Raw genomic sequence first — 19,830 nt, 5'->3', positions numbered from 1 at the left:
TAACAAATCAAGTAACAAAACTAAACAAGCAAACAAACAAAACACAACTACAGTATCTGCAAAAGTTTTTTAGAAGACTGAAACTGTTGAGTATAAGCATCTCGTATTCTATTATCATTAGTTAACTGAAGAGTTTGTTAAAGACATACATTTCATAAAAAAAGTTAGTTTGAAGTTATTGACCAGAATGTACCATTCCTAAGTATTAGTAACCAAATTCATGACAATAAAGAGCTTTTTAACAAGAAAAATTAGTGACTACCAGCACCATCAACAAGACTTTGTCTTTACAATTCATTACCACTTACCATGCATTGTAATATATAGGATTGACTCTGATAGCATTTCGAAAACAAGCTAATGCTTTGTCCAATTCTTCAGTTAAGATAAACTCTCGCCCTAATAAAGTATAGGCATAAGCATAATTTGGATCCATTTGGATAGCTCTCTGGAAGAATTTAATTGCAATATCATGTTCCCGTTGCAGACTGAAACAGTTCCCTGCAGCACACCAGGCCTCTGGCGAATTTTTATGCATGTCTGTTAAGTCTTTTGACAGAAATGAAAGAGCGACATCTTTTTGAAGATGCCAAAATGTTGTAGAATAGATTTGCATGCCTTCGACTCTATAATTCTCAATCCTTCTAAACTCTGAGAATATTCTTTCAGCTTGCATGTACTCTGAAAGTTCAAAATAGGACCTTCAAATTTGGCACAGTACCCAACCAGTATTGAAGTGGTGAGAAGGTAGATGGCTCAAAATATTTATAGCTTCTTTGCAGTGGTATGAACCTAAAGCTAAATAACCTTTCCCCCTTTCACGAAGAAGGCTCATCAAGCCTTCTGCTGCTACTTTTTGTAGATTAAAAGTCTGAATCTGAGGTGTGATTGTGGATATTTCCTCTTCTGAATTGATGGAAGAGTCCAATTTTGTAATTTCCAGGTTGTCATTTATATTAGATTGAGTTATTCCTCCTTTATTAGTTTAACTTTTTGTTTTTCTGTTTGGGATTTTAGGTGTAAACTTCATTTTTAATTTCTTCCTATTCTCCTTGGTTGTGGAACTGTCACTAGTAAAGAGTCATGAACTTCTTCGATGCAGTGCTTTTGGGGGAGATGTCATAGTGGGGCTCATTACCTGAGGTGTTGTAGTTATTTATGGACCAGAACTTTCTGTTAGTGAAAGAATTGGAGTTACCTCTCGGCTATTTCCACTCTGCGAGAAGACAGACTTTGCTCCAGTTTGGCCAATTCTGGCAACAGACTTTTTTGAAGGGGCTCCAGCGGATGGCACATCAATTACAGAAGGTGTATTAGTGTAGTTTTGTAAATAAGATCCATCTCCAGGACTTGGGGTTTCTAATGGAAAGATCCCAAAACTCGGGGTAAATGGACTAAGAGCTGCTGGTCCTGTTAATAAACTTCGACCAGTTTTTTGTTTATTTTGAACCTGTTTAGATAATATGGAAGTTCCTGTTCCCAGTGGGATAGTTTCAGGTGAAATTACAGCTGAATCAATAAAAGACACTGGGGAATCTGTATTCAAGGAGTACTTTGAATTGGAAGATTCTAAATTGACTCTGTTTAATTCAATTGTGTCCTGGGGTGTTTCCATAAGAATGGTCTCAGGCTGTCTGTGATATAAACTGTGATTAGGTACTTGTGTTGTTGAAGAGTTGGGCAGACAGTTGCTAAAGTTCTGTAAAGATGTGAATTTAAATGTTTGGTCAGGATCTGGCTTTTCACCTATTTCACATAATGATTCAAAGGGATACCAGAGGAAAGGATTTAAACTAAGTCTCTTTTGGTAACATTCTTATCCTTTGGCAAGCCGATCTGTCTTGCAATATACACGTCCCAACAATGGAAGGGGAAAGCAAACTGAATCACCAAACTCAGTAACAATATCATCATGGCTTTTCTGCTTATTAAACACTCCACCAGATAAGATTGGTTCCCAGTCTGCAAGCTTACTGAGATCAACACAACATTTTGCAAGCAGGTATTTGCATTGCGGTGTAGGACAACTGTGTCTTTTCAAGAGTCTATATGCTTTATAGGCTTTTCCTGGGAGTTAAGAACAGGTTGCCATTAAAAACAAGGCTTCTTCTGAGTGTACTTCTGCATAAAGGCGTTCTGTGAGGAAAACCCCACCTCGGTAAGCATAGTGGTTTAGTGCTTGCCATATAGCAGCCTGGAAGGGTTTCTGCAGCACTGTCATCCTCGAGGCAAAGGCCCAATTTCTGCAGTGCCTCAGGAAACCCCCACCCCACCCACCACCCTCCCCCCTGTAGCGGCTCCGGCCGGGCCAGCCTCGGCTCATTTAAATTCACCAGTTACCGGGGGATGGGGGTGGCTGAGCCAGCATGACTTCTTTATCCTGCCGACTGTGGAAAGCCCGGCCCCTTGTGATCCATTACAAAGCGAAAGTCACCTCATATTTGGGAAACTGTTCCACTCCCAAGTTCAGTGGAGGGATGTGGCATGTAGGACGAAGGACTCTCTTCCTTCTGATTTGGTCTGCACAGCGGGGCCTAGGGCTGGAGTCCTCTCTGTGAGGACTGCTGACTCCCTCTACCTTGGGTTCCATTGGCCCCACCCTGGGACATGGGCCTTGGCAGATTCTGGCCCTTCCTGGCCCTTAAGTTGCTGTCAGAAACCCCATCTCGTGTTCCGATGCCCCGAATAACTGGCTCGCGCCTCTCTGGAAACATTGGAAATCTCTCCTCTACACATGGTCACCTAAAACCCCAGGAGCTCGGGACACACGTCTGCCATCCACCTCACTGCTTTCGGTAGAGAATGTTGAGAGTCTCTTGCCAACTATCTCTTGACTTGAGTTCCTCATGGGTGTGTGGTTAAGACGTAGTGAGACCAGATGTATTAACTCAGGCCAGCTGCTGGTGGCTCACGCCTGTAACCCCAACACTTTGGGAGGCCGAGGCTGTAGGATCCCTTGAGGAATAGCCTAACCCTGGGGAGGTTGAGGCTGCAGTGTGTGAACAGTAATGGTGTAATTTGGATCCAGCAGTTTTCTAAACAGTCATTTTGTAGAATCTGCAAAGGGATATTTCTGAGCCCATTGAGGCCTATGGTGAAAAGGGAAATATTTTCAAATAAAAAGAAAACAGAAGCTTTCTGGGAAACTTCTTTTTGATGTGAGTATTCATCTCACAGTGTTGAAACTTTCTTTATTGAGCAGTTTGGAAACAGTCTTTTTGTAAAATCTGCAAAGGGATATTTCTTAGCCATTTGATACCTAGGTGAAAAAGAGATATCTTCACATAAAAACTAGACAGAAGCATTCTGAGAAAGTTCTTTCTGATGTGTGCATTCATCTCATAGAGTTGAACCTGTCTTTTGTTTGAGCAGTTTGGAAACAGTCTTTTTTTAAAATATGCAAATGGATATTTGTGAGCCCTTCACAGCCTATGATGAAACAGGAAATACCTTGACATAAAAACTAGACAGAATCTTTCTGAGAAAATGCTTTGCAATGTATGCTTTCATCTCACAGAGTTGAACTTTTCTTTTGATTGAGCAGTTTCTAACCAGTCTTTTTGTAGAATCCACAAATGGATATTTGCAGCGCTTTTAGGCCCATGGTGAAAACGGAAATATTTTCACAAAAACACTAAAAAGCAGCTTTCTGAGAATCTTCTTTGTGATGCCTGGATTCATATCACAGAGCAGAACCTTTCTTTTGATTGAGCAGATTGGAAAAAGTATTTTTGTACAATCTGCAAATGGATATTTCTGAGCCGTTTGATGCCTGTAGTGAAAAAGAATTATCTTCACATAAAAATTAGACAGAATCATTCCGAGAAACTTCTTCCTGATGTGTGCATTCATCTCACAGTGTTGAACGTTTCTTTTCATGGAGCAGTTTGGAAACAGCCTTTTTGTAGTATCCGCAGAGGGATAATTGTGAATGCTTTAAGGACTATGGTGAAAAAGGAAATATCTTCACAAAAAAATCTAGACAGAAGCATTCTGAGAAACTTCTTTTTTATGTGTGCATTCATCTCACACAGATGAATCTTTCTTTTCATTGGGCAGTATGGAAAGAGTCTTTTGGTTCAATCTGCAAAGGGATATTTCTGAGCAGTTTGAGGCCTATGGTGAAAAAGTAATATCTTCACATAAAAACTAGACAGAAGCATTCTGAGAAACTTCTTTTTTATGTGTGCATTCACCTCACAGGGTTGAAACTTTCATTTCATTGAGAAGTTCAGAAACACTCTTTTTATAGAATCTGAAAGGGATATTTTTGAGTCCATTGAAGCCTGTGGTGAAATAGGAAATATTGTTACATAAAAACTAGACAGAAGCTTTCTGAGAAACTTCTTTGTGATGTGTGCTTTCATCTCACAGAGTTGAGCCTATCTTTTGATTTAGCAGATTGGAAACAGTCCTTTTGTTGTATCTGCAGAGGGATATTTGTGAACGGTTTGAGGCCTATGGTGAAAAAGGAAATACCTTCACATACAAAGTAGACAGAAGCATTCTGGGAAACTTCTCTGTGATGTGTGCATTCAACTCACAGAGGTGAACCTTTCTTTAGATTGAGCTATTTGGAAACAGTTCTTTTTTAGAATCTGCAAAGGGATATTTCTGAGCCCATTGAGGCCTAGGATGAAAAAGAAATATCTTCACATAAAACTGGATAGATGCATTCTGAGAAACTTCTTTGTGATGTGTCCATTCATCTCACAGAGTTGAACCTTTCTTTGGATTCGGCAGTTTGGAAACAGTCTTTTTGAAGAATCTGCAAAAAATATTTGTGAGCTATTTATGGCCTACGGTGAAATAGGAAATATCTTCACATAAAAACTAGACAGAAGCTTTCTGAGAAACTAATTTGTGATGTGTGCTTTCATCTCACAGAGTTGAACCTTTCTTTTGAATGAGCAGTTTGGAAACACTCTTTTTGTAGAGTCTGTAAATGGATATTTGGAGCACTTTGAGACCCATAGTGAAAAAGGAAATATCTTCACGTAAAAACCAGACAGGAGCATTCTGAGAAACTTCTTTGTGATGGGTGTATTCATCTCACATAGTTGAATATTTCTTTGGATGCAGCAGTTTGGAAAGATTCTTTTTGTAGTATCTGCAGAGGGATATTCATGAGCAGTTTATGATCTATGGTTAAAAAGGTTATATCTTCACAAAAAAAACTCGACAGATCCGTTGTGAGAAACTTCTTTGAGATGTATGCATTCAACTCACAGAGCTGAACCTTTCTTTTGATTAAGAAGTTTTCTAAACAGTCCTTTTGTAGAATCTGCAAAGGGATATTTCTGAGCCCATTTGGTCCTATGGTGAAAAAAGATATATCTTCACATGAATGCTAAACAGAAGCTTTCTGAGAAACTTCTTTGTGATGTGTGCATTCATCTCACAGTGTTGAAATTTTCTTTTGATTGAGCAGTTTGGAAACAGTCTTTTTGTACAAGCTGCAAAGGGATATTTCTGAGCCATTTGAGGCCTATGGTGAAAGAGAAATATCTTCGCATAAAAACTAGACAGAAACATTCTGAGAAATTTCTTTGTGATGTGTGCATTCATCACACATATTTGAACCTCTCTTTTGATTGAGCAGTTTGGGAACAGTCTTTTTTTAGAATATACAAAACGATATTTGTGAGCCTTTTCAGGCCTATGGTGAAATAGGGAAAATCTTCAAATAAAAACTGGACAGAAGCTTTCTGAGAAACTTATTTGTCATATGTTCCTTCATCTCACAGAGTTGAACTTTTCTTTTGATTGAGCAGTTTGGAAACAGTCTTTTTGTAGAATCTGCAAATGGATATTTGCAACGTTTTATGCCTATGGTGAACAGGAAATATTTTCACCTAAAAACTAGACAGAAGCATTCTGAGAAACTTCTTTGTGATGTGTGCATTCATGTCACAGGGTTGAAACTTTCCTTGGATTAAGCAGTTTGGAAAGAGTCCTTTTGTAGAATCTGCAAAGGGATATTTGTGAGCCCATTGAGGCCTACGGTGAAATAGAAAATGTCTTCACATAAAAACTAGACAAAAGCTTTCTGAAAATCTTCTTTGTACCGTGTGCTTTCATCTCAAAGAGTTGAACCTCGCTTTTGATTGAGCAGTTTGGAAACACTCTTTTTGTAGAATCTGCAAAGGGATATTTGGAGTGCTTTGAGGCCTATGGTGAAAAAGGAAATATCTGCACATAAAAACTAGACAGAAACTTCTAAGAAACTTATTTGTGATGCGTGCTTTCATCTCAGATTTGGACCTTCCTTTTCATTGAACAGTTTGGCAACAACTCATTTTGTAGAATCTGCAAAGGGATATTTGTGAGCAGTTTGAGGCCTATGGTGAGAAAGTAAATACCTTCACATAATACCTAAACAGAAGTATTTTGAGAAAACTCTTTGTGATGTTTGCATTCATCTCACTGAGTTGAAACATTCTGTTCATTGAGCAGTGTAGAAACATACTTTTTGTGCAATCTGCAAAGGAATATCTGTTTGCGGTTTGAGACCTATGGTGAAAAAGTAATATCTTCACATAAAAACAAGACAGAAGCATTCTGAGAAACTAATTTTTTATGTGTGCATTCATCTCACAGAATTGAACCTTTCCTTTGATGAAGCAGTTCGGAAAGAGTTTTTTGTAGAATCTGAAAAGGGATAGTTGTGATCCCTTTGAGGCCTAAGGTGAAATAGGAAATATCTTCACATAAAAACTAGACAGAAACTTTCTGAGAAACTTCTTTGTGACATGCCTTTCATCTCAAAGATTTGAACCTTTATTTTGATTGAGCAGTTTGGAAAGACTCTTTTTCTAGTATCTGCAGAGGGCTATTAATGAGCAGACTGAGGCCTATAGTGAAAAAGGAAATGGCTTCTCAAAAAACTAGACAGAAGCATTATGAGAGACTTCTATGTAATGTGTGCATTCATCTCACCAAGTTAAATCTTTCTTTTGATTGAGCTGTTTGGAAACACTCTTTTTTCTAGCATCTGCAAGGGTATACTTCTGAGCCCTTTGAGGCCTATTTTGAAATATGAAATATCTTCACATGTAAACTAGACAGAAGGTTTCTAAGAAACTTCTTTTTGACGTGTGCTTTCACCTCACAGAGTTGAAAATTTCTTTTGATTGAGCAGATTGGAAACACTCTTTTTGTAGAATCTGCAAGTGGATATTTGGAGCGCTTTGATGCCCATGGTGAAAAAGGAAATATCTTCACAAAAAACTAAACAGAAGTTTTCTGAGAAACGTCTTTGGGATGTGTGCATTCATCCCACACATTTGAACCCTTCTTTTGATTGCTATGGTGAAAAAGGAAACTTCTTCACACAAAACTATACAAAAGCATTCTGAGAAACTTCTTTGTTATGTGTGCTTTCATCTCACAGAGTTTAACCTTTCTTTTCATTGTGCAGTTTGGAAACAGTCTTTTTATAGAATCTGCAACGGGATGTTTGTGAGCAGTTTGAGGCCTATGGTGAACAAGGAAATACCTTCACATAAAAACCAGACAGAAGCTTTTTGAGAAACTTCTTTGTGATGTTTGCATTCATCTCCCAGAGTTGAATCTTCCTTTTCATTGAGCTGTTTAGAGACAGTCTTTTTGTACAATCTGTAAAGGGATATTTCTGAGTGGTTTGAGGCCTATGGTGAAAAAGAAATATCTTCACATAAAAATCAGAAAGAAGCATTCCAGGAAACTTCTCTGTGATGTGTGCATTCATCCCACAGATTTGAAACTTTCATTTCATTCAGTAGTTTGGAAAGAGTCTTTTCATAGAATCTGCAAAGGGATATTTCTGAGCCCTTTGAGACCTATGATGAAATAGGAAATATCTTCACATAAAAACTAGACAGAAGATTTTGAGAAACTTCTTTGTGATGCTTGTGAACCTTCTTTTTGATTGAGCAGTTTGGAAACAGTCCTTTTGTAGAATCTGCAAAGGGATATTTCTGAGCCCTTTGAGTCCTATAGTGAAATAGAAAATGTCTTCACATAAAAACTAGACAAAAGCATTCTGAGAAACTTCTTTGTGATGTGTGCTTTCATTTCGCAGAGTTGAACGTTTCCTTTGATTGAGCAGTTTGGAAACACTCTTTTTGTAGAATCGGTAAATGGATATTTGGGGTGCTTTGAGGCATAAGGTGAAAAAGGAAGTATCTATACCTAAAAACTAGACAGAAACTTTCTGAGAAACTTCGTTGTGATGCGTGCTTTCATCTCACAGATTTGAACATTTCTTTTCATTGAGCAGTTTGGGAACAAGTCGTTGTATAGAATCTGCAAATGTATATTTGTGAGCTGTTTGATGCCTATGCTGAAAAAGTAAATAGTCACATAAAAACCAGACAGAAGCTTTTAGAGATAACTTTTTGTGATGTTTGCATTCATATCAAAGAGTTGAAGCTTTCTGTTCCTTGAAGAGTTTGGAAACATTCTTTTTGTGCAATCTGCAAAGGAATATTTCTGAGTGGTTTCAGGCCTGTGGTGAAAAAGAAATATCTTCACATAAAAACTAGACAGAAGCATTCTGAGAAACTTCTTTTTTATCTGTGCATTCACCTCACAGAGTTGATCCTTTCTTTTCATTGAGCAGTTTGGAAACAGTCTTCTTGTAGTATCTGCAAAGGGATATTTGTGATCCCCTTTAGGCCTATGGAGAAATAGGAAATATCTTCACATAAATACTAGAGAGAATCTTTCCAAGAAACTTCTTTGTGATGTGTGCATTCATCCTACACAGTTGAACCTTTCTTTGGATTGATCACTTTGGAAACAGTCTTTTTGAAGAGTCTACAAATGGATATTTGGGGAGTTTGAGGCCTAAGGTCAAAAAGGAAATATATTCACATAAAAACTAGACAGAAGCATTTTGAGAAACTTCTTTGTGATGTGAGCTTTCATTTCAGAGGGTTGAATCTTTCTTTTGTTTGAGCAGTTTGGAAATAGTCTTTTTGTAAAATGTGCAAAGGGATATTTCTGAGCCATTTGAGGTCTATGGTGGAAACGAAATATCTGTACATAAAAAGTAGACAGAAGCATTCTGAAAAACTTCTTTGTGATGTGTCCATTCATGTCACAGAGTTGAACCTTTCTTTTGATTGAGCAGTTTGGAAACAGTCGTTTTGTAGAATCTGCAAAGAGATATTTGTGAGCTCTTTATGGCCTGTGATGAAATACGAAATATCTCCACATAAAAACTAGACAGAAGATTTCTGAGAAACTTCTGCGTGATGTGTGCTTTCTTCTCACAGTACTGAACCTTTCTTTTGATTGAGCAGTTTGGAAAGTGTTTTTGCAGAATCTGCTAATGGATATTTGGAGGTATTTGAGGCCCATGGTGAAAAAGGAAGAATCTTCACATAAAAACTAGACAGAAGATTTCTGAGAAACTTCTTTGTGATGTGTCAATTCATGTCACAGAATTCAACCTTTATTTCAATTGAGCAGTTTGGAAACAGTCTTTTGTAGAAGCTGGAAAGGGAAATTTCTTAGCCTTTTGTGGCTTATGGTGGAAAAGAAATATCTTCACATAAAAACTAGACAGAAGCTTTCTGGAAACTTCTTTGTGATGTGCTCATTCATCTCACAGAGTTAAACTTTTCTTTTGATTTAGCAGTTTGGAACATGTATTTTCTTAGAATCTGCAAATGGAAATTTTTGAGCCCCTTATGGCCTATGTTGAAATATGAAATATCTTCACATAAAAACTAGATAGAAGCTTTCTGAGAAACTTCTTTGTGATGTGCACTTTCCTCTCACAGAGTTGAACCTTTCTTTTTATGGGGCGGTTTGGAAACAGTCTTTTTGTAGAATCTGCAAATGGATATTTGGAGCGTTTTGAGGCCTATAGTGGAAAAGGAAATATCTTCACATAAAAACTAGACAGTAGCTTTTTGAGAAAACTATTTGTGACATTTCCATTCATCTCTAATAGTTGACCATTTCTTTTCATTGAGCAGTTTGGAAACAGTCTTTTTGTACAAACTGCAAAGGGATATTTCAGAGTGGTTTTAGGCCAATGGTGAAAAATAAATATCTTCACATGAAACCTAGACAGAAGCATTTTGAGAAACTTCTTTGTGATGTGTGCATTCATCTCACAAATTTGAACGTTTCTTTTGATTTAGCAATTTGGAGAACGTCTCTTGGAAGTATAAGCGGAGTTATATTTGTGAGCAGTTTAAGGCCTATTGTGCAAAAGTAAATACCTTCATATAAAAAGTAAACAGAAGCTTTCTGAGAAACTTCTTTGTGATGTGTGCTTTTGTCTCACAAAGTTTCACCTTTCTTTTGATTGAGAAGTTTGGAAACATTCTTTTTGTAGAATCTGCAAATGGATATTTGGAACAATTTGTGTCCTATGGTGAAAAAGGGAATATGTTCACATAAAAACTAGACAGAAGAATTCTGAGAAACTTCTTTGTGATGAGTCCATTCATCTAACAGAGTTGAAACTTTCTTTGATGGATCAGTTTGGAAACAGTCTTTATGTAGTATCTGCAGCGGGATATTTTTGAGTAGTTTAAAGACTATAGTGAAAAAGGAAATATCTTCACAAAATAACTAGACAGAAGCATTTTGGGAAACTTCTTTGTGATGTGTGCATTCATCTCACAATGTTGAACGTTTCTTTTGATTTAGCAATTTGGAGAAAGTCTCTTGGAAGTATAAGCAGAGTTATATTTGTGAGCAGTTTAAGGCCTATGGTGCCAAAGGAAATACCTTCATATAAAAAGTAGACAGAAGCTTTCTGAGAAAATTCTTTGTGATGTGTGCTTTCGTCTCACAGAGTTGCACCTATCTTTTGATTGAGCAGTTTGGAAACATTCTTTCTGTAGGATCTGCAAATGGATATTTGGAGCAATTTGAGTCCTACGGTGAAAAAGGAAATATGTTCACATAAAAACTAGACAGAAGAATTCTGAGAAACTTCTTTGTGATGAGTCCATTCATCTCACAGAGTTGAAACTTTCTTTGATGTACCAGTTTGGAAATAGTCTTTTTGTAGTATCTGCAGAGGGATATTTTTGAGCGGTTTAAAGACTATGGTGAAAAAGGAAATATCTTCACATAATGACTAGACAGAAGTATTCTGAGAAACTTCTTTGTGATGTGTGCATTCATCTCACAGAGTTGAACCTTTCTTTTGATTGAGCACTTTGGAAACAGTCTTTTTGTAGAACATTCAAAGGAATATTTGTGAGCCCTTTATGGCCTCAGGTGAAATGGAAATATCTTCACATATAAACCAGAGAAAAGCTGTCTGAGTAACTCCTTTGTTATGTGTGCTTTCATCTCAGAGAGTTAAAAATTTGTTTTGATTGATCAGTTTGGAAACAGTCTTTTTGTAGAATCTGTAAATGGATATTTGGATCACTTTGAGGCCTATGTTGAGAAAGGAAATATGTTCACATAAAAACAAGACAGAAGATTTCTGAGAAACTTCTTTGTTATATGTGCATTCATCTCACAGGGTTGAACCTTTCTTTTGATTGAGCAGTTTGGAAACAGTCTTTTTGTAGAGTCTACAAAGGGATATTTCTGAACGGTTTTATGCCTATGTTGAAAAAGAAATATCTTCACATAAAAACTAGACAGAAGCATTATGAGAAATTAATTTATTATTTGTTCATTTGTCTCACAGAGTTAAAACTTGCTTTTCATGGAGCCATTCGAAAACTGTCTTTTTGTAGAGTATGCAAAGGGATATTTGTGAGCCCTTTGAGGCTTATATTGAAATAGAAATTATCTTCACAAAACAAGTAGACAGAAGCATTATGGGAAACTTCTTTGTGATGTGTGCTTTTATCTCTCAGATTTGAATCTTTCTTTTCATTGAACAGTGTGGAAACTCTCTTTTTGTAGATTCTGCAAAAGGATATTTGGAGGGCTTTGAGGCCTATGGTGAAAAAGGAAATATTTTCACTTAAAAACTAAACAGAAGCTTTCTGAAAAACTTCTTTGTGATGTGCATATTCATGTCACAGAGTTGAACCTTTCTTTTCATTGAGCAGTTTGGAAACCATCTTTTCGTACAATCTGCAAAGGGATATTTCTGAGTGGTTTGAGGTCTATGGTGAAAAAGAAATATCTTAGCATAAAAACTACACAGAGGCATTCTGAGAAACTTCTTTTTCATGTGTGCATTCATCTCCCAGAGTTGAACATTTCTTTTCATTGAGAAGTTCAGAAACAGTCTTTCTGTAGAATCTGCGAAAGGATATATGTGAGCCCATTGAGGGCCATGGTGAAATAGGAAATATCTTCACAGAAAAACTAGACAGAAGCATTCTGAGAAACTTCTTTGTGATGTTTGCATTCACCTCACAGAGTTGAAACTTTCTTTTGATTGATCCGTTTGGAAACAGTCTTTTTGAAGAATCTGCAAGTGGATATTTGGAGCGCTTTGTGGCTTGTGGTGAAAAACTAAATATCTTCACATAAAATCTAGTGAGAAACTTTCTGAAGAACGTCTTTGTGATGTGTGCTTTTATCCCACAGAGTTGAACTTTCTTTTCATTGAGCAGTTTGGAAGCAGTCTTTTTGTATTATATGCAGAGGGATATTTGGGAGCGGTTTAAGGCCTATGGTGAGAAAGTAAATATCTTCACATAAAAACTAGACAGAAGCATTCTGAGAAAGTTCTTTGTGATGTGTACATTCATCACACAGAGTTGAAAATTTATTTTGATTGAGAAGTTTGGAAACAGTCTTTATGTCCAATCTGCAAAGGGATATTTCTTAGACGTTTGAGGCCTATGGTGAAAAAGAAATATCTTCACATAAAAACTGGACAGAAGCTTTCTGAGAAACTGCTTCGTGATGCATCCATTAATCTCATACAGTTGAAATTTTCTTTTGATGGAGCAGTTTGGAAAGTGTCTGTTTGAAAATTCTGTAAAGGGATATTTGTTATCCCTTTATGGCCAAAGGTGAAATAGGAAATATCTTCCCATGAAAACTAGCAGAAGCTTTCTAAGAAACTTATTTGTGATGTGTGATTTCGCTTCACAGAGTTGAAACTTTCCTTTGTTATAAAAGTTTGGAAAGAGGCCTTTTGTAGGATCTGCAAAGAGATATTTTTCAGCCCACTGAAGCGTATGGTGAAAAAGGAAATATCTTCACATTAAAACTAGAAAGAAACCATCTGAGAAACTTCTTTGTGATGTGCACTTTCATCTCATAGAGTTGAACCTTTCTTTTGATTGAGCAGTTTGGAAAAAGTCTTTTAGTAGAATGTGCAATTGGATATTTGGAGCGCTTTGAGGCCTATGGTGAACAAGGAAATATCTTCACATAAAAACAAGACAGAATCTTTCTGAGAACCTTGTTTGTGATGTGTGCATTCATCACACAGAGCTGAATGTTTCTTTTGATTGAGCAGTTTGTAAACAGTCTTTTTAAAGATTCTGCCAAAGGATATTTGTGAGCCCTTTCAGGCTTATGGTGAAAAAGGAAGTATCCACTAATAAAATCTGGACAGAATCTTTCTGTGACACTTCTTTGTGATGAGTGCATTCAACTCACAGACTTGAACCATTATTTTCATTGAGCAGTTTGGAAACAGTCTTTTTCTAGAATCTCCAAAGGGATATTTTAAGTGATTTATGGCTTAAAGTGAAAAAGGGAATATCAACAAATAAAATCTAGACAGAAGCTTACTGAGACACTTTTTTGTGATGTGAGCATTCATCTCACAGGGTTGAAACTTTCTTTTGATTGAGGAGTTTGTAAATTGTCTTTCTGTAGAATCTGCAAAGGGATATTTTTAAGCAGTTTATGGCTTAGGGTGAAAAAGGAAATATCCACAAATAAAATCTAGACAGAAGATTTCTGAGACACTTTTTTTTTGATGTGAGCATTCATATCACAGTGTTGAAACTTTCTTTTGATTGAGCAGTTTGTAAAGTGTCTTTTTGGAAAATCTGCAAAGGGATATTTGTGAGCAGTTCGAGGCCTAAGGTGAGAAAGTAAATATATTCAGGTAAAAACTAGACAGAATCATTCTGAGAAACTTCTTTGTGATGTCAGCATGCATCTCACAGTTTGGAACTGATCTTTTGATTGAGCAGTTAGGCAACAGTCTTTTTGTAAAATTTGCAAAGGGACATTTCTGAAAGCTTTGAGGCTAATGGTGAAAAAGGAAATACATTCACATAAAAACTAGACAGAAGCTTTCTGAGAAACCTTTATTTGATGTGTGCATTCATCTCAAGAGTTGAACCTTTCTTTTAATTGAACTGTTTGGAAAGAGTCTTTTGTAGATCTATAAATGGATATTTGTGAGCGGTTTGAGCCCTATGAAGAGAAGGGAAATGTCTACAAATACATACTAGAAAGAATCTTCCTGAGAAACTTCTTTGTGATGTCTGCATTCATCTCATGGAGTTGAACTTTTCTTTTGATTGAGCAGTTTGGAAACAGTCTTTTTGTAGAATCTTCAAAATGATATTTGTGAACGATTTGAGGCTTATGTTGAAAAAGGAAATATCTTCACATAAAAAATAGACAGAACTTTTCTGAGAAGCTTTTTTGTGATGTGTGCATTCATCTCACGGATTTCAACATTGCTGTTGATTGAGCAGTTTGGAAACAGTCTTTTAGTAGATTCTGCAAAGTGATATTTGTGAGCAGTTTGAGGCTTATGGTGAAAAAGGAAATATCTACAAATAAAATCTACACAGAAACTTTCTGAGAAACTTCTTTGTCATGTGTGCATTCATTTCACAGAGTTGAACTTTTCTTTTGATTGAGCAGTTTGGAAACCATCTTTTCGGAGCATCTCCAAAGGGATATTTGTGAGTGTCTGAAGGCATATGGTGAGAAAGTAAATATATTCACATAAAAACTAGAGAGAATATTTCTGAGAAACTTCTTTGTGATGTGTGCCTTCATGTCACAGAGTTGAACCATTCTCTTGATTGAGCAGTTTGGAAACAGTCTTTTTGTAGAATCTGCAAAGGGATATTTGTGAGTGATAGGAGGCCTATGGTGACAAAGGAAATATCTTCACATAAAAACCAGACAGAAGATTTCTGAGAAACCTCTTTGTGATGTGTGCATTCATCTCTGAGAGTTGAACCTTTCTTTTCATTGAGCAGTTTGGAAACACACTTTTTGTAGAATCTGAAAACTGATATTTCTGAAGGCTTTGAAGCTCATGGTGAAAAAGGAAATATCATCCCATAACAACTAGACAGAAGCTTTCTGAGAAACTTCTTTGTGATGTGTGCATTTACCTCACAGATATGAACCTGCCTTTTGATTGAGAAGTTTGGAAACCGTCTTCTTGTAGAATCTGCAAAAAGATATTTGAGAGAGCTTTGAGGTCTATGGTGAAAAAGTAAATATCTTCACATAAAAACTAGATAGAAGCTTTCTGAGAAACTTTTTTGTGATGTGTGCATTTGTCTCACAGAGTTGAACCTTTCTTTTGATTGAGAAGTTTTGAATCAATCTTTTTGTAGGATCTGCAAAGGGATATTTGGGATCCATTTTTGGCCTACAGTGAAAAAGGAAATGTCTTCATATAAAAACTAGACAAAACTATTCTAAGAAACTTCTTTGTAATGTGTGCATTCATCTCACAGAGTGGAACCTTTCTTCTGATTGAGCAGTTTGGAAGCAGGATTTCTGAATAATCTGCAGAGGTATATATGTAGGAGATTTGACATCTATGGTGAAAAATGAAATGTCTTCACATAAAAGCTAGACAGAATCTTTCTGAGAATCTTCTTTGTGATGTGTGCATTCATCATACAGAGTTGAAACTTTCTTTTGATTGAGCAGTTTGTAAACAGTCTTTTTGTAGATTCTGCCAAAGGATTTTTGTGAGCCCTTTCAGGCTTATTGTGAAAAAGGAAATAGCCACTAATAAAATCTGGACAGAATCTTTCTGTGAAACTTCTTTGTGATGGGTGCATTAATCTCATGGGTTTGAACCTTTCTTTTGATTGAGCATTTTGGAAAAATTCTTTTGGTAGTATCAGCAAAGTGATGTTTCTGGGCACTTTGAGGCATATGGTGAGAAAGGAAATATATGCACATGAAAACTAAACAGAATCTTTCTGAGAAACTTCTTTGGTGTGTATGCATTCATCTCACGGATTTGAAGCTTCCTTTTGATTCAGAATTTTAGGAGCAGTCTTTTTATAGAATCTGCATAGGGATATTTGTGAAAATGTTGGGGCATATGGCGAAAAAGGTAATGTATTCACAAAATACTATGGAGAAGCATTCTGAGAAACTTCTTTGTGATGTGTGCATTCATCTCACAGAGTTGAACCTGTCTTTTGATTGAGCTGTTTGGAAACGTCTCTTTGGAGAATCTGCAAAAATATATTTGTGAGAAGTTTGAGGCCTAAGGTGAAAAAGGAAATATCCACAAATAAAAGCTAGAAAGAAGCTTTCTGTGAAACTTCTTTGTGCTGTGTGCATTCATCTCACAGGGTTGAACCTTTGTTTTGATTGAGCAGTTTGGGAGCTTTTTGTATAATCTGCAAAGTGGTATTTGTGAACAATTTGAGGTTTATGGTGAAAAAAGAAACATCCTCACAAAAAAACTAGACAGAAATTTTCTGGGAAACTTCTTTGTGATGTGTGCATTCATCTCACAGAGTTGAAGCTTCCTTTTGATTGATCCGTTTGGAAGCATTGTTTTTGTAGAATCTGCATAGTGATATTTGTGAGCCCTTTGAGGCCTATGGTGAAAAAGGAAGTATCTTCGAACAAAAACTAGACAGAAGCATTCTGAGAAACTTCGTCGTGTTGTGTGCTTTCATCTCACCAAGTTGAACTTTTCTTTTCATTGAGCAGTTTGAAAACAGTCTTTATGTAGAATCTGCATAGGGACATTTGTGAGCGATTTGAGGCCTATGGTGAAAAAGGAAATATCTTCACATAAAAACTAGACAGAAGCATTCTGAAAAACTTCTTTGTGATGTATGCATTCAGCTCACAGTGTTGAACCCTTCTTTAGATTGAGCAGGTTGGAAACGTGTTTCTATAGAATCTGCAAAGGGATATCTCTGAGCCCTTTGAGGCCTATGGTGAAAAAGGAAATAGCCACAAATAATATCTAGACAGAAGCTCTTTGAGAAACTTCTTTGTGATGTGTGCATTCATCTCACAGAGTTGAATCTTCCTTTTGATTGAGTAGTTTGGAAACAGTCTTTTTGTAGAATCTGCATAGGGATATTTGTGAGCCCATTGAGGCCTATGTTGAAAAAGGAATTATCTTCACATGAAAACTAGACAGAAGCTTCTTGAGAAACTTCTTTGTGATGTGTGTGTTCATCTCACAGAGTTGAAATGCACTTTTGATTGAGTAGTTTGGAAACAGTCTTTTTTAGAAACTGCAAGGAATATTTGTGAGCAATTTGAAACCTATGGTGAAAAAGGAATTATCTACAAATAAAATCTAAACAGAAGCTTTCTGAGAAACTTCTTTGTGATGTGTGCATTCATCTCACATAGTTGACCTTTTGTTTTGATTGAGAAGTTTTTAAATAGTCTTTTTGTACAATCTGCAAAGAGATATCTGTGAATGCTTTCAGGCTTATGGTGGAAAAGGAAATATCTTCACTTAAACCTATAAAAAAGCTTTCTGAGAAACTTCTTTAGGATGCGTGCATTCATCTCACAGAGTTGAACATTTGTTTTGATTCACCAGTTCAAAAACAGTATTTTTGTAGAATCTGTAAGGAGACATTTTTGAGCTCTTTGAGGCCTATAGTGTAAAAGGAAATATCTTTACATAAAAACTATACAGAAGCTTTCAAAGAAACTTCTCTGAGATGTGTGCATTCATCTCACAGAGTTGAACCTTTGTTTTGATTGAGCAGTTTGGGAAGAGTCTTTTTGTATAATCTGTAAAGGGATATTTGAAGGTGTTTTGAGGCATATGGTGAAAAAGGAAATACCTTCACATAAAAAGTAGACAGAAGCTATCTGAGAAACTTCCTTGTGATGTGTGCATTCATCTCACAGAGTTGAAACTTTCTTTTGACTTATCAGGTTGGAAACAGTATTTTTGTAGAATGTGTAGAGGGATATTTATGAGTGGTTTGAGGTCTTCAGTGAAAAAGGAAATATTTTCACATAAAACCTAGAGAGAAGCATTCTGAGAAACTTCTTCATGATGTGCAAATTCGTCTCAGAGAGTTGAACCTTTCTTTTCATTGGGCAGTTTGGAAACTGTCTTTTTGTAGAATCTGCAAAGTGTTATGTTTCAGTGGTTTGAGTACTATGGTGAAAACGGAAATATCGAAAAATGAAACGTAGACAGCAGCTTTCTGAAAAACTTCTTTGTGATGCGTGCATTCATCTCACAGGGTTGAAACTTTCTTTTGATTGAGCAGTTTGGAAACAGTCTTTTCACAGAACCTGCAAAGTGATATTTGTGAAGGCTTTGAGGCTTATGGTGAAAAAGGAAATATCTTCACATAAAAACTAGACTCATGATTTCTGGGAAACTTCTTTGTGATGGGTGTATGCATCTCAAAGAGTTGAATCTTTCTTTTGATTGAGCAGTTTGGAATCAGTCTTTTTGGAGAATCTGCAAAGGGATGTTTTTGAGTGGTTTGAGGCATGTGGTGAAAAAGGAAATATCTTCATATAAAAACTAGACAGAAGTATTCTGAGAAACCACTTTTTGATTTGTGCATTCATCTCAGAGAGTTGAATTTTCTTTCACTGAGTAGTTTGGAAGCAGTCTTTTTGTAGAATATGCAAAGGGATATTTGTGAGCTTTTTGAGGCCTGTTGTGAAAAAGGAAATATCCACAAATAAAATCTAGACAGAAGCCTTCTGAGAAAATTCTTTGTGATGTGTGCATTCATCACACAGAGTTGAACCTTTCTTTTGATTGAGCTGTTTGGAAACAGTCCTTTTGTAGAATCTACAAAGGGTTATTTATGAGCAGTTTAAGGCCTATGGTGAAAAAAGGAGTATTGACAAACAAGAACTAGATAGAAACTTTCTGAGAAACTTCTCTGTGATGTGTGCATTCATCTCACAGAGTAGAAAGCTTTCTTTGATTAAGCAGTTTGGAAACAGTCTTTTTGTAGAATCTGCAAAGGGACGTATGTAGGTGATTTCAGGTCTATGGTGAAAATGGAAATATCTTCACATAAAAACTAGACAGAAGCTTTCTGAGAAAATTCTTTGTGATGTACTCATTCATTTCACAGATTTGAAGTGTTCTTTTCATTGACCGGTTTGGATAGAGTCTTTTTTTAAAACCTGATTTGTGATATTTTTGAACTCTTTGAAGCGTTTGGTGAAAAAAGAAATATCTTCACACAAAAACTAGACAGAAGCTTTCTGAGATACTTTGTTGTGATGTGTGCATTCATCTCGAAGAGTTGAAACTGTCTTTGGGTTGAGCAGTTTTGAAACAGTCCTTTTGTAGAATGTACAAAGGGATATTTGGGATCCGTTTTTTGGCCTATGGTGAAAAAGGAAATGTCTACACATAAAAACTAGACAGAAGCATTCTATGAAACTTCTTTTTGATGTGTGCTTTCTACTCACAGCTTTGAACCTTTCTTTAGATAGAGCAGGTTGGAAAATGTTTTTGTAGAATCTGCAAAGTGATAATTTGAATACTTTGAGACTTATGGTGAAAAAGGAAATACCTTCAAATAAAAACTGGACAGAAGCTTTCGGAGAAACTTCTTTGTGATGTGTGCATTCATCACAAAGAGTTGAAGCTTTGTTTTGGCTGGGCAGTTTGGGAACAGTCTTTTTGTAAATTCTGTAAAGGGACAGTTGTGAGCACTTTGAGGCCTATATTGAAAAAGGAAACGTCGTCAAATAAAA

General features: G+C 36.4%; 1 pseudogene; it reads right to left on the bottom strand.

The window, feature by feature from the left end:
* Window positions 1-304: 304 nt before the first annotated feature.
* LOC129054190 (cell division cycle protein 27 homolog) lies at window positions 305-2,221 on the bottom strand (annotated as a pseudogene).
* Between the last annotated feature and the right edge of the window lie 17,609 nt (window positions 2,222-19,830).

Source organism: Pongo abelii, chromosome 13 (assembly GCF_028885655.2).
Source record: "Pongo abelii isolate AG06213 chromosome 13, NHGRI_mPonAbe1-v2.0_pri, whole genome shotgun sequence".
In the NCBI taxonomy this organism is placed as follows: Eukaryota; Metazoa; Chordata; class Mammalia; order Primates; family Hominidae; genus Pongo; species Pongo abelii.
The sequence above is the reverse complement of the archived record's forward strand: the minus strand, read 5'-3'. Positions and strand labels throughout refer to the sequence as shown.